Below are 14,121 nucleotides of genomic sequence, written 5' to 3' on the forward strand. Positions count from 1 at the left end.
ATAAATAACAATAAGCATAAATTTCAAACTCAGCAAGGATTTACATGTTCAGCACCACCCACATACCTACAAATTAAGTGTTTTATGAGGGGGTTAGCCAAACTGGGTGAGGCAATGCCTGGCTGCAGGATCCTTGAGGATAACAAGGACCTTGGCACAAAACCAATTTTACAACCATTAAGAGAAGAAAGCATATGAGAGAAAAATAAGAGTGATTGAGCATGCCTGGGACTGTGTGTCTGTACCCTAGCACTGTTTCACTACAAGGCAAACAAAAAGCCCTTCCCTGACAAAACATCCAGTCAGCCCCAACCTGAGAGAAGAAAGCCCATGTCTCCTGCTCCCAGAAGTGGGTAAGCAGTGAAGCAAGCAGCCCCTCCAAGCACATAGTCCCCATCAGGAGCTGGAAGGCAGGCAGAGACCAGCACCCACTGTGTGACCAAGGGAAACTCCTTCTGCGTCAAACAACCTCCTCTTGTATCCCATAAGACATCCTTTATCCTGAAGGATCCCAAAGCACTTCACACTATTTATACACAGGAACCACTTCACTAGTCATTGAGCTGAGGAGAGGAACAATAACCTTCTCTTTTCTCTCACTGGAAGCAGCAGAAATCAGTGCCTGGCTGTGTTTGCAGAGAGCTCATAGCAATGAGGGTTTGACACAACAAGGAGCAATAGTTCAGATAGGTCAGGGTCAGCCAACAGACAAGGCAAACTCTTCACTACAGCCTACTATTGCTATTTTAAATTCTATTTTCCCAACTCTGCTCATGGGCATTGTGGGGTTCTTTTTGTTTGGGGTTTTCTTTTCCTTTTATTTTATTTTTAAGCAGGGCTTTGTGTGCACTGGAGAATTCACCAGTAGCATTAAACCACATTTCTAAACAAAACATTCCGTGCTGAATCAGCTTTCTGCCTGATCCCTTCCTATTCATTATCTTCCTATTCATCCCATTCATTTTGAGCTCAGTGTTCAGAAGCAAAGCCACTGGGTTCTCAGTGTTTTTAGAGAGTGGTCACAAAGCCTCCGTGCTCTGTAGCCATGCCAGTACTAGAACCAAGTCAGCAAGCACTGAAAGTCCTGGGAAGATAGAAATCCTCCCAGCCTCCACAAAGCCTATTCAGGCAACCCTCTATGCCAATTCAAAGCACTCTCCAAATAATGTAGCATGATAACCATTTTTTCACTCTCTGCAAAAAGCTGGGCTTTTACACAGTGGTTTGAGCTGAGGGCAAAGACTAACCAAAGAACACGTGCTGCCTTGTAGCTACTACACAGTCACTCAAAATTTGGCTGCAGTCTCAGTGCAGTTTTGTTCCCTACAAATCTGTACATTGAAAAGGTGTTCAGCTAAAAGCCAGCAGATTTTCTACCTCCCCACAGTGTCAGGTGCATATCCCATGGCAGACTGTCATCTTCACTGCACCAAACTCACAAACAAATCATGGGGCTTAACATCCCACTTTTAAAAACTTTTGCAGCGGTATTTGGAAGAGAGGGCAGGCAATTTGTGTGCCATCACAAGGTACATTTCTAGCCTCTCAATCATACAGTGTTCTATAATCTCACTGCCTGGAAGATCCTCTGCCTACTCAAAGCACCACAATAAAGAAAAAAGAGAGCAGGTGGCAACAGGAGCACAGAGAGATTAAGTGTCTCTCCCAGCAGACAGAAGGTGTGAATTTGCCATCCTCAACATCCATCCTCCAGCAGCCAAGCTGTCCTGTCTTCTGGAAGACCAATGCAGAACACAAAGCTATAAACCACAAAGTTTTCAAGTTACTTTTTAGCACTCACTGCCTTGCCTGTGCCCAAGACACCTGACTGCAAACGGCACAAAGCAAGAGGTGCACAAAAACCCACAGCAGCTTTAGCTTTTGTACAAAACTTGTTTCGTTTTGAGTGAGTTGTTCCTGTTTTCACTTTCTGTGGTGCAAACAAGGAAAGCAAGTCTCTAGAGTCACCCCACACATCTTTCCCAGGCAGCCTGCCTCAATGTGAATTCCACTAAAATCGTATTTTAAAAGCAGTTGACAAGGGATTTGGCAGTGGAAACCAAGGTTAACATTCTCACTGCTTCAGACCAGCTGCTGATTAGCTCAGGACTGATGCCAGCCATGCCAGATAAAACCTCTGAGCTTGCCAGCAGTGGAGCAGGTACCTGCAGTACCAGGAATGGGGTGATGCACTTTGCAGTGCCCTGGCACACAGACAGAAAAGGGAACATCATGCAGACACAGAACAGGGCAAAAGCAGCTCTCACCTCATCATGGCAGTCAAAGATGCCAGTGACAACTTCAGGAGCCTCCCTTTCTACACAGAATATCCTCATGTGGGAGCACTCACATCTGGAAATACGTTCCTAACAGCAGCACCACGAACGGTCAAGAAATCTCTTCTATTAGTCGTTATATATATCCCCAGTAGCATTGTCTCTGGAGATGTTCTGAAGTGGTCACTGAATGATTTGAGGAGTTATATTCCTCTCCACAGCTAAAATCACTTTATTAGAATCAGATCAAATATCAAGCATGGTCAAGGGCAGTTAAATGACATTTCATTTCCCAAAGCTGTAAGTAGAAGTTCATAGGAGCTGTCTCTCTCCTGTTGCTATAGGAGCAGTGCTGGAAACAATGCTCAATCCACACTGCACAAGGCTGCCTTGAAAAGGATCGTTCTTCCAGTAAAATTAAACAACTCCCAGCCAAAAATAAGACATTCCTCCCTATTCTGCCCTGCCCTTGTGTACCATGTTTTAATGACTCCACCAAAACCATTTACGCAGCTGTTTTTGGAGCAGCCAGTAAACTTGACCGGGAGGCACCAGCATGTGAATAAACAACCCGGAGGCAAGGGCTGCCTCCAGGCAATTACTTGCTGGCCCTCCACCAAGGCTGGTTGCAGGGACAAAGAAGTCCCTGGTTCCACAGCACACACCACTAAGCTCCAAAGCAATCCCCCAGCCCCATGCCAACAACGGCTTCCCCAAAACAACACCTGGATCCGCCAGTGGCATGGGGAGCTGGGCTTGCTCTGCTCCTCTCTGCAGCTTCCAAGGCACAGGCCAAGGGCAGCTCTCCATGAAGGGTAGTGAACCATCATCAGCACAGCAACTTTGGCAAGTCTGTCTCAGTGTACGTCCTGGTTTTGGCTGGCAGAGTCAGTGTTCCCTTCAGTTGCTGGGGCAGTGCTGTGGTTTGTGTTTAGTACAAGAAAAATGTTGATAACAAACATGTTTTGGTAGTTGCTTAGCAGTGCTTACTCTAGATCGAGGACTTGTCCATTTCCCACGCTCTGCCATTAAGGAGGTGCACAAGAAGGGAAGGACCATGGCCAGGACAGCTGATCCAAACTGGCCAGAGGGATGTTCCATTCCACACAATGTCAGGCTCAGGATATAAACTGGGGGGAGCTGGCCTGGAGCTGCTGGGGGATGGGCTACAGAGTTGTGTTATGCATCATTTGTGTTTCTTGGGGTTTATTCCCCTCTCGCTCTCCTTTTCTTTACTACTATTGTTATTATTAAAATTATTACTACTATAATTATATTTTACATTGGTTCAATTGATAAATTGCTCTTATCACAATCCATAACTTTTAATGATATTATTTTACTGATTCTTCACCCCATTCCACCAGGGCAGGAGCATGAGGGAGGGGTGGTCCATGGTACATAATTGCTAGCTGGGGTTAAACCATGACAGTATAATCATCCACTTCATTTAGAGCTGGCAAGGAAAAGAAAGTGGGAAAGGGTTCTAACAGATGCCAGCACAAAACAGCTGGACTTCAAAGGAAGCAGGAAAATGCTGAAGGGGATTTCTCCACCAAACCACCCTCCTGCTATCTTAGGACTCTATGAAGAAGCTTCAATAAAGGAAAGCCTAAAATTACTTTGAAACTTCATCCTCCCCACAACCACCCATCCACCTCAGAGGTCAATTTTCAAGTCAGGAGGAACCATTATCATCTCATCCCCTGTTATTTTAAAGCTTAACATTTAAAGACTAGAAGCAGTCCATTCTATATTCTACAGTAGCACGTTCTACCCTGGAATAACCCTCAAATACCAAGACTCAAGTACACTTCAGGAGATGGGAGAAAGCATACTTTGTTCCCTCAGGAGCTTCTAAAAACATGACTGGCACATCCCCAGCATCCAGACTTCTTTGAGCTCAGCAGAAAGCAGCAGAGCACTTTGCTCTCTGTTGCTGGGCAGATTCATTATCCATCTTTCAATTAATCCAATGCCATCAGTGATCAGGAGGGGAAAAGCAGTCCACAGCACAGCTCACTTGTAGGTTAAGACTCTCATGAAGTCCTTAAGTATAAAAAGCAAAACATACCCAAGAAAAAATGTGAGAACAACACAGTCAAAAGTTTCTTAAGAAACCAAATCACTATCTTCAATACTAAATGCTCACTGTGAAAATGAGGATCCTCTAGGATAGACAAGGATAGAGGAACACAGAAAACAAAACTTATCTCTTGCTGTTTAAGAATTTAGAAAAACCCTAAAATCCACACTGGAAATAACCAGGTCAATTCTAGCACAGAAAATATTCCTCCTCCTATGACTCACCTCAGCCAAAAGAGTGTTCTAGCTCTGATTGCCCAGGGAAGGATGATGCAGGGAGAGGGGACCAGAGCTGGCCACACATGGTTATCAGTGTCAAAAATTATGAGGATACTGATGATCCACAGCAGTTGTGCCCTCATACACAGGGAAATCAGCTTCCCACTTATCCCCTTCTAAATGTGTTATTGATAAGAATCATGTTCATGTAACTACAATAATTTGTTTTGGCTACTCTGACTGCTCTCATCTAAGTTGGCTTCCCTCTCCTTTTTTTCTTAGAAGATTGTGAAAATTCTCAATGAAGTAGCAAACAATAAAACCCTTTTTTTCTACAAGGGGGTTCTCTTCCACATGGAGACAGCTGCAGCCAAAGTAAAGCTCATGACATCAGTGAAAGCAGGTATTTCCCTCTGCAACTGTCTGCTTTTCCCTCCTCCCAGGCTTCCAGCAGCACACCTGTGAGTCAGGATGCACAATTCCATAGTGCCTGAGGGCAAACAGCCCAGTGAAGTCAGCAACCACGGTCTAAGCACAGTGGTTTACATTCCCTTTTTTCTTCCTGTCTCAGACACACTGCATACACCAGAGGTAAGCCCTGGGGGGTGCACAATGGACAGAACAGGCTTTTGTTCGGCTCTCCAGAGCCCATTTCTGAGGCTGAGCACAGCCTCATTCCTCAAACATGAGCTCAGACAGACACTTGCACTCTTTCCCTGCTCAGGAGAAGGAAAAAACCCACATAACAGGGATTCAAAGGTGCAGGAACCGGCCTGACAGTTCTTCCATCCCAAACACAGGAAGAGGTCCTCCCAATAACAAGAAATACGTCCTTTTAAAAACCCTCCAAGTGGACAAGGTACATTGGAGACCACACCAAATGTCTCCTCACCTCCAGCAGACCTCTTGCCTTTAGCCAAATCTCCCAGCAAATATGGAAGAGGGCTATTCCACACAGCGAGGGAGAACCAGCAACCAAGTACAGGTCAATTCCTCAACAAGTGGTACTTCCACACAGGACTGGACTCACCCTTTCTATGCTTCAACAGCCAAAAGCCCAAAGTCCAACACTTCCCCATCCACACATTCCCTGCACACAGCACCCGACACAGAACGATGAGACTCTTTCCTGCTCCCACATGTCCATGTGCCTGGCTTCCACACTCACTGTACACCTCTGGGATGGCACACACAGCTCCCCAGCTCCTCCTCAGGAGCTCTGCATGCAGCCTGCAGTGACCATGGAGAAAAGGAGCCAACCATCTCTGTTCCCAGGGCAGTGTGGGGGTGAGATGTGGGATATGAATTTCTCCCTTCTGGATTCCACCAAAGCTAAGAAGAAATACTGACATTCACAAGCCATAACTCACAGCTGCCTTGTCAGACACTACAAAAGTCCTGCTCACTGGCTGGCATGTCAGAAATGTCAGCATGGCTGCCATCTGCCAGTTGGCTCTGATAGTAGATAGATTTGATCAAAACCATCCGTCCTCACTATTTTCTTTATTGTTGCACCTTGGTGGACAATGAGGGTCGGAGTACTCCCTAAAAACCACAGAGGGATTGTGGCTGCTACTCTAGCAGATAACAGGTCAGCGACTCACTCCGGACAAAACAGAAACCTCTCCCACAGTAATTCTTACCTCCCACAGTAATTCCTACCTCAAACCACTCTTACCAGTTTTAACTGAATTTCATTAGTGAATGAGCCAATTAATCCATTGTTCATCCTCCAGCTATGCTGGTAAGTCACATGCTTTTACTGAAAGAGGTGCCAAGGACTACTTTCAGTCTGTGTTGAGCTGATTGCACTCCTGAGATGCACCTACTGAGTTGTACAGCACTTTTCTGTCTGGGAGTGGACAGTCCAGCAAGATCAGCAAGATCCAGATGCAGCCCAGACTCCAAAACACATCTGTTATTCTGCCATTCAATGCCAGTAGTGCAAAACAGTAATCACCTGCCTGATCCTTCTCCTGCTCACTTCCACTGTCCAAAGGAGTAGAAGTGTTCCAGGGTCAGGTATCAGACACATTTCCACCTCAACCATTTGTAAGCACAGCAGATCTTTCTCCCACAGCACCTCCAAAAGGTGTTTCTTTCTTTCAACTTACCCCTCTCCTACAGTGGCAAAGACATCTGGGAAACATGCTGCAGATCTCCCAATTCCATTGTGTCTCAAGAGTGTCCTGTGACATTCACATTCTCTGGACAGAGACATAATTCTGTCTCTCAGGAGAAGCACAGAGAGAAGAAGAGAAAACAATCTTTATCTCTGCTTCTTTGTTTTCCCCATGTGGAATGTGGTATGGAGATTGTTTACCTGAAGTGATTGCTTGATTGGATTCTGATGAAGGTTGTTTGGGTTCAATGACCAATTGTGTCTTGGACTCTCAGCAAAGAGTCCTGGGTTTTGTTTGCTAGATAGGTAAGTAAGAAGTATGTAGAATAGTACAGTATCTCTTTCAATAGGATATTAATGTAATATAGTGTAGTTTTAATAAAGAAGATCCTTCAGCCTTCTGATCTGGAGCCAGACATCATCATTTCTTCCCTGAGTCAGGGCACCACATTTTTTGCTATAGTGTCCATCTTCCACATCACAGCTACAAGGACAGATTTAACTGAAGCACAGGCACTCACCCTTACAACTCTTCCACTGCCCCAGCTCCCCACTGCTGCTTTCTTTCTTATAAAAGTAAAGAAAACCTGGGCTGAACAAGTGAACTTTGCTCCTTTTGTATTCAGATCTGGCACCAGCCACAGATAAGAAACAATGGTGAATGCCAAATATTTTATGTCACCGACTTCTGCCTCAGCTTTTCTTTATGAAGCCTCATTACTGCCGCCAGGAACAACCTGTGGGTCTGAGCAACATCCTCTCTTGCACCTCCCACACATCTTATTTCCACCTCTCTTAAGAGGCCATACCACACCCCACATCCTCCACACTCCCTCTCTGGGATGCACTCACCTCAGCAGGCAGGAGAGGCGGCTCCACGGCAGCCTACAGGGATGCAGGCAATGCAACATCCATCAGAGCTGCACAGTGTGTATTTGCTTGGCTGCACCCTGCCAACAGTGCCAGTACATCAGCACCCAAATGAACTTAAACAGCTGCCAAGGACATTCCCTCAATTCTTGCAGAACAGAATTCTTGATGTCCTTCTTTATCCCACTAAACCAGTATCCTGCCTTCAATAATGTCAACCTACTACTGGCATCAGAAGCATGCAAGAAATAAACACACAAACACACATACATATGTAACTCCATGAAAAGCCCAGCTAGCATGTCATGGCATCAGTTCCTGCTTGCATCCTTCTAAGGAGCTGGACACACTTTCAGTCCCACATTGATCTTATTGCACTCTGGCCATACAGAGCTGCATAGCAGCTTGGATTGGGGTCATAACCACCTGACCAGCACAAGAAACTCAGGCTAGAAACATGGACCAAGCTGGTCACACCCAAATGCCCAGACCCCAAAACATACCTCTTACTCAGCCATGAAATTCCAGGAGTGGAAAATAGTCATCACCCTCCTGCTCATTTTGCCAAGAGTTTTATTACTGCCAGCAGCCAGGACACAGGGCTTAGTAGGACTCCCTGAATCCATTCCTCAGGATCCCAGGCTGTTGAGATCACAACCAGAGGAGTCTGGCAGGCAGGACAGAAAGGAGCACTGAAGAAAGATGCCCATCAGCAGTGCTTCTACTACAGGGCAGCTCCCTGCCAAGAAGGCCTGGCAGCCAACAGCTTCTGTGCTGTGGGGAGGGATGGAATGAGGCACTCTCCACAGAACTGACAGAACACCTCATCTCCATTCCACACACCTACCATTCCTCATTTCTCCTTCCACACCCTGGCTTCAGACACAGGGTAGAAGGGAAAAGCACACTTCTCACAGACTAGGAAGATGGTCACCATCCTGGGGAAAAGCACTGTCAAAATGCATGTACAAAAAAGGATGAGAAAATGGGATGGTTTTACAGTGACGCTGTCCATTTCATTTCAGCTTTGCTGTGGCAAAAGAAAAACCATATTTAGGGTCTGAAAGGCAGGATGAGTGAGTGAGATAGGAGACTTGGTCTATATCCTTAGGATCTTGAAGGTTTTAAACAACAAGGGAGACTACGACTTCTGCTCCTCCAAGCCAGAGAAGCTGAGATGAGCTGTCACTTCTAGGAGCACCCCTCCCTCAGGCTTTCCATGACCTCAGCTGTCAGTGCACATACCCAGGGAGAGCTGGAGATAACCCAGTGCTGAGCTCAAGAGCAGAATACAGTAGAGTTGAGGGGTAGAACATCTTCTCACAAGGCTTAAGGAACAAGGCTGATGAAGCCACTGGGGATAGTAACGGTAAACTGGGACATTAAAATTCACAGCTACCCTTTTTGTTTTTCAGAGGCTGTCAAGTGTTTTTCTTTCTAAGCTTCTGCCTTACAAGTCACAAGAAGAACAGAAGGACAGTATAATTGCTTCATAAATGACCAAATTACCTGGAAATGCCAGACAGGATAGTCTGCCACAAGAGGGAACACATGGTGATAAGAGATGTTACACAAACAAACACATGTAAATACACATTTTCCATCCATCCAGAACCAACAGTTCAATGCGTTCCTGGGCGAAGAAGCCAAACTATGCAGAAGGAACAAGTGAATTTGCCTGTGGGATAACCTGGCTAGAAGAGACACAGCTCTCTAATCAACCCCCTCAGGGCTGTCTCAAGAGTAAGGGAGTTGTTGCCTTCTTTGCATGTGTGATGAACAGTTCAAGCCATGATACAACTTTTATTTGCTGGGAATGATAGGCCTGCTGGAAAGTTCCTAAGGGGAAAGAGAGCCCTTCACAGCTACTCCCACTGAACATTTTTGCTTGACAAAAAAACAGCAGCTTTCTTCCACCCCCTTACTGAAGAATGCATCACACCCAAAGAGAGAAACTTTCGGACACTGCACTGCAAGTAGCAAATAAAACCCCTTTAACAGACCTGCTCTGAGTTAGGAGAAATAAAACTGGTTAAACTCTCACAAAATGTACAAGAGGGATTAACCACCTCAGACTTCAGAGTAAAATGAAGTGTCACACATGGTACATTATTTCAAGCACTCAGAAAATAAGTTTTCTTATTGATCCCTGAAGCCAGCATACAGCAGGGAGTGCCAGGACTTTTACCAGGCAACTGGGGGAGTCATTGTCCTCCTCTGCAGAAGCCACATGACAATGAACACAAGCAACAGTTTGGAATGAAACATACTTTTTGCAGAAATACAGCATATGACCAGAAGTAAATACAGGCCAGGAACTCAAAGACATTATCAGCAAACTATAGAACAAGGATGTGATCTGAGGTGAATTACATGGAGTTCAAAAGCTGCCACCTCATCCAGCTCGCAGCTCAAGCTTCCAGCTGGCTCACAGAGCAGCTGTAGCCAGCCCACCTGTGCAAGCCAGTGCTGTGCCTTTGACAGGGACCTGTCACCATATGCATCATATAAAGTATAAGTGATGCTACCCCAGCTTCCAATAATCCACAGACTGGGAACTGCCTGTCCTAGGCACACAAAATGCTTCAGAGAATATAAACGCACTGAAACTTTTGCACTGACTTTTCTAGTTATGATGAGCTTAGCCACAGCTCAGCCAAGACAGGCACTCTGCTCCCTTCACCACAGACAGTCCTTTGGCAGCAATGACACTCACCCAGGAGGACTGGGACAGACCTTTGTCTTACTGGTGGGATGCTAAGAGACTCTTCAGCCTCCACAATACCAGCTGGTAAGACCACTCGTCACACCAAAAGCTTCCCTAAGAACCATGGCATTGGACATAAATGTCGCAAAGGAAATGTGTTTTCTGAGAAAGGGATGTCTTTCAAAACTGTCTGAACAAACAGCCTCTGATGGGTGATGCTATTTCAAGTCAACCCTTTTTCATGAACCCTCAGAGAAAGCCAGGAAGTGCGGAAGGAGGACAAAGGAAATGAGCAGTGCAGAATTTAAGGGATGCTACACAGTAGCCAGAAATAAAGATATGTCACTGCTAAAATGCAACAGGATACTGCAACAAGTTGATTACAAAAGCCCTCAGGAAAAGTCAGACTTTAAAAATAACTACCGCAGTTCACGTTCTTCATGAGAGGACAAGAAGAAGAAGCTACTGGCAAAGATTCCTCATGGCAAGCAACACAACGGTGCAGAAATAACCCATTGCCATCAGCTCCCCATCTGATGCAGCTTCCAGAAAAAGAAGGGAACAGAACATCGCCTGGACTGCGTGGTAAACAAGCGCTCGTTCTCTCCCTCCTCCGCCTACAAGGGTCCTACAAGCCCAGCAGAAAGGCCAACTCTTAACTGTACAACAGGGAAATCTGACTGAACAAAAGGCAGAAGGGGGTAAAAATCGTTTCACCAGATTTATGGCAACATTTCAGAACGCCTTTACTAATTCCGCGGGCTGTGCAAAGTTATGACACCAGCCGCAACAGGTTAAAATACTTTCCTAAGAAAAAAAAAAAAAAAAAAAAAAACCAAAAAAAAAAAAAACCAAAAAGAAACAAAAACAAAGCATACAAGGGCCAAGCCCCTGCAAAGCTGTGCAAAGCCACAGGGCGCTGGAGGGGAAGCCAAGCAGCGCTGCGGCAGAGCCGGGCCCGCTGCCGCACGGGGCCCGGGCTCTGCCGGCTCTCCCGGGCTGCCGCCCCGGCCCTTCCCCGGCCCGCTGCCGGCGCCGCCGCGCCCGCGCCTCCCCGTCCCACCGGTGCCGCCATGTCGGGCGCTCCGCCTCACCGTGGGCCGCCGCTCCGCGCCGCCGCACGCCCCGACCCGCCGCGCTGCCGGGAGGCCCGGCCGGGAGGGAGGGCGGGAGGGAGGCGCGGCCGGCCCGGCCCACCCCGGCCCGGCCGCCTCCCCCGGCTGCCTGCCCGGGCTGTCCGCAGCCCTCGGCTCCGGCGCCTCACGGTGCCGCTCCCATTACAGCGAACTCCAGATGGAGCCGCTTTTTTGGGTTTTTGGTTTTTTTAGGAGTCAGATCCGCTTGTTAAAAGTGTTCTCCATGAAACCCTGTAAAACAAGATCAAGCCCTGACTGGCACATTGCCTCATCCTCCCATTACCTCACTTGAGCCGCAGCCCTGTGCGAGGGATGCTCCCAGGAAAACACCCGCTCCTCTCCGCGGCGTCTCTTGGTTTTTCAGGAGTGGGACGAAGAGAGGAGATCTGGGCAGGGAAGGGAGAGGCCAGTTCAGAACCTCCTGCGTGCTTGCTTTAACTTCTCCATGTGCCCAACTCAGAAATCACTTCATCCTTCCCAAGGAGTAAGCTCGCTTTAGCTCAGAGCAGCTGGAGATCCAAGTGATCAAATAGCGCCTTGGGGGGTCAGCTTGCTTGCACACTGACAGATTTGTTGCAAGGAATATGTCGCAGGATCTGGAAGCCACAAGAGACACCGGCCCCTGCCCAGGCCCTGGCCCTCCTTGGTGGAGCCCTGGGTAGCCACCATGCTGGGCAAATGCCTTCTTGCCATGTCCAGGGATTTCATGCCCAAACAGGAAACCACACAACCCCCCCAACCCAGCAGATTTGGGTCAGTGAACGGGCATGACCAGGCACAAGTGCTTCTTTGTGCTTGGGAGAGCCTGCAGGCAAAGGTGAGATACGGCATAGGATGCCCATCTCCCCGTCTTCAGTTTATTGCTGGAGTAATAGTTTTTTGGTTTTTTTGGGTTTTTTTACTGCAGATACTTGTTTACCTTGAGGAGACTAATTTTACCTGGTCAGGTCTTCTGTGGACTAGTGTTTTCAGAAGTAGCACACAGCCACACTTGTGTCTGCAGCATGGTACATACATGTATATAAATATGCCCTGCAGGCTGGAGAGGCTGGAGCTGGGTTATTGTAGCCACACCAACCAAAATTTCCTTGTGACTCATCAACAGCCAGTTCAGTAATGAGCACCTCCTAACAAAGCTCTGAACTGCAGGGCCCCAGGTCTATTTACACTGAACACGAGATTGCCAAACAGAGCATTTGAAGGTGTATAATGGGCTGTGAGATACATTTTTCATTGGAGATTAAGTACTTGGTCAATATATGTTACATACAGATAAAGATATTACAAAAGAAAGGCCTTATGAAATCAAGCCTTGCTCTGCTGAATTACCAGCTGGACTGTTACTTCTTCTAAGTGCAGCTAAATTCTCAGTTGAAGGAGAATGAGAATCCATTTGCATAACAACCTATCCTTAGAAAACTAAGTTGCACCTGTAATAAACAAGAAATCTGTCCCACAGGAGTCAGGGAACAAAATATGTAAACTAACAAAATATAGAGATTTGACAGACATACGCCCTAGCCATTTACCGACCAATAAACTGTGTCAGTGTATTGTTAGCCAATTAGGTCTAACAGTGCCTTCTGAGATCGCCTATAAATATGAGCTTTGTGAATAAAGAACTGACTTTTCTGCATGAAGAAACCGAGTCCCGTCTACTTATTAATGCAATAAATATATATATTTATAGTCTAAGCAATCAACAAGTAAAAAGATCATTAAAAGACACAGAAGAAGGTGACAGGACAAAGTAATATGTGAGTGAATGCATGAGTTACCCATAGCAGTAACTCATTAATTGTATGTAAATGGAAAAGGTCCCTTGGACCTGGAATAAAGAAGGTACTAGAAAACAACATCTCAAATGTTTGAAATTTCTGCATTTATACTGTGGAAAAGCTTCAAACTTAACACCGTGGCTTAATGCTCTCTTTTCAGCCCTGTTTTGGCTTTTCAAAGAGATGCTGTCAGCCTAATCCTCTTATGCTTACCCTTAGCATATTGACACGAAACAGATAAGTGAAACCAAAGCAGAGTGAGGTCCCTTTGCTGGCCTGCAGGGATTTGTGGGGCCATGGCTACTTATCAGAGCAGCTGGCTTTTATGCTTTTGCCTCTACGCCTGATTGTGTACACAGGTGCACTGTTGCATGTTCCAGGATAAGGCTTCCCAGGCTGCAAGAAGAGTCTTTCTTGTGATATGATTCCAAAATACTTTACAGATTATGTGCAAAAAGTCACTTGTTCACTAAGAGGCTGGAGCCAATATGGTGAATGTATAAGCCCCCAGGCAGTCTTATTTTGCATCCCCCCTCATCTCATGCCCCTCAGGGTATCTCATTATTTGCATTTATGCTAGAGTTTCCAGCAGTCACTTACAAAAGGTGGCTGCTCCCAGAGCTTCCATTTAGAGGCAGGAGAGATTCTGACAAAAAAAGGGAATGTATTAAAATGAAGAACTTTTTGGAAATTCTGGTCTCCTTTAGGTCTGATATCAGACAGGTTTGAAAACTAGCAACATATCCCTTTAGATTGTAAGTGGCTGAGTCTTCCAACAGGACAATGTAATCTTTGTGCTGAGAGACAACAAAAGATCTTCCAGTAATAAACCCCACCCTGCTGCTTACCGTTGTCCAAGCTCAGTATGCTCAAATTCTGTGCCATTTTGTCATCCTTGAAACAAAAATCCACCCTTTCCTGCTTACAA

The 14,121-nt window shown here is 46.2% G+C and overlaps 1 protein-coding gene across 6 annotated transcripts in view; it reads right to left on the reverse strand.

Moving 5' to 3' along the window:
• CD151 (CD151 molecule (Raph blood group)) overlaps window positions 1-11,912 on the reverse strand; it is a 32,400-nt gene extending 20,488 nt beyond the window's left edge. For 2 of the 6 annotated variants that reach the window (XM_021555114.3, XM_021555111.3), the window contains exon 1: window positions 11,374-11,411. The gene's annotated coding sequence lies outside the window, so the exon portion shown is untranslated. Of the gene's footprint in view, window positions 1-6,694; window positions 7,480-10,288; window positions 11,412-11,698 lie in introns of those variants that run through there. The other 4 variants (XM_085581635.1, XM_085581633.1, XM_085581634.1 and 1 more) reach the window with 4 other exon arrangements.
• Window positions 11,913-14,121: the final 2,209 nt, after the last annotated feature.

The sequence above is a fragment of the Lonchura striata genome, chromosome 5, assembly GCF_050655825.1.
Source record: "Lonchura striata isolate lonStrDom1 chromosome 5, ASM5065582v1, whole genome shotgun sequence".
NCBI classification, from domain to species: Eukaryota; Metazoa; Chordata; class Aves; order Passeriformes; family Estrildidae; genus Lonchura; species Lonchura striata.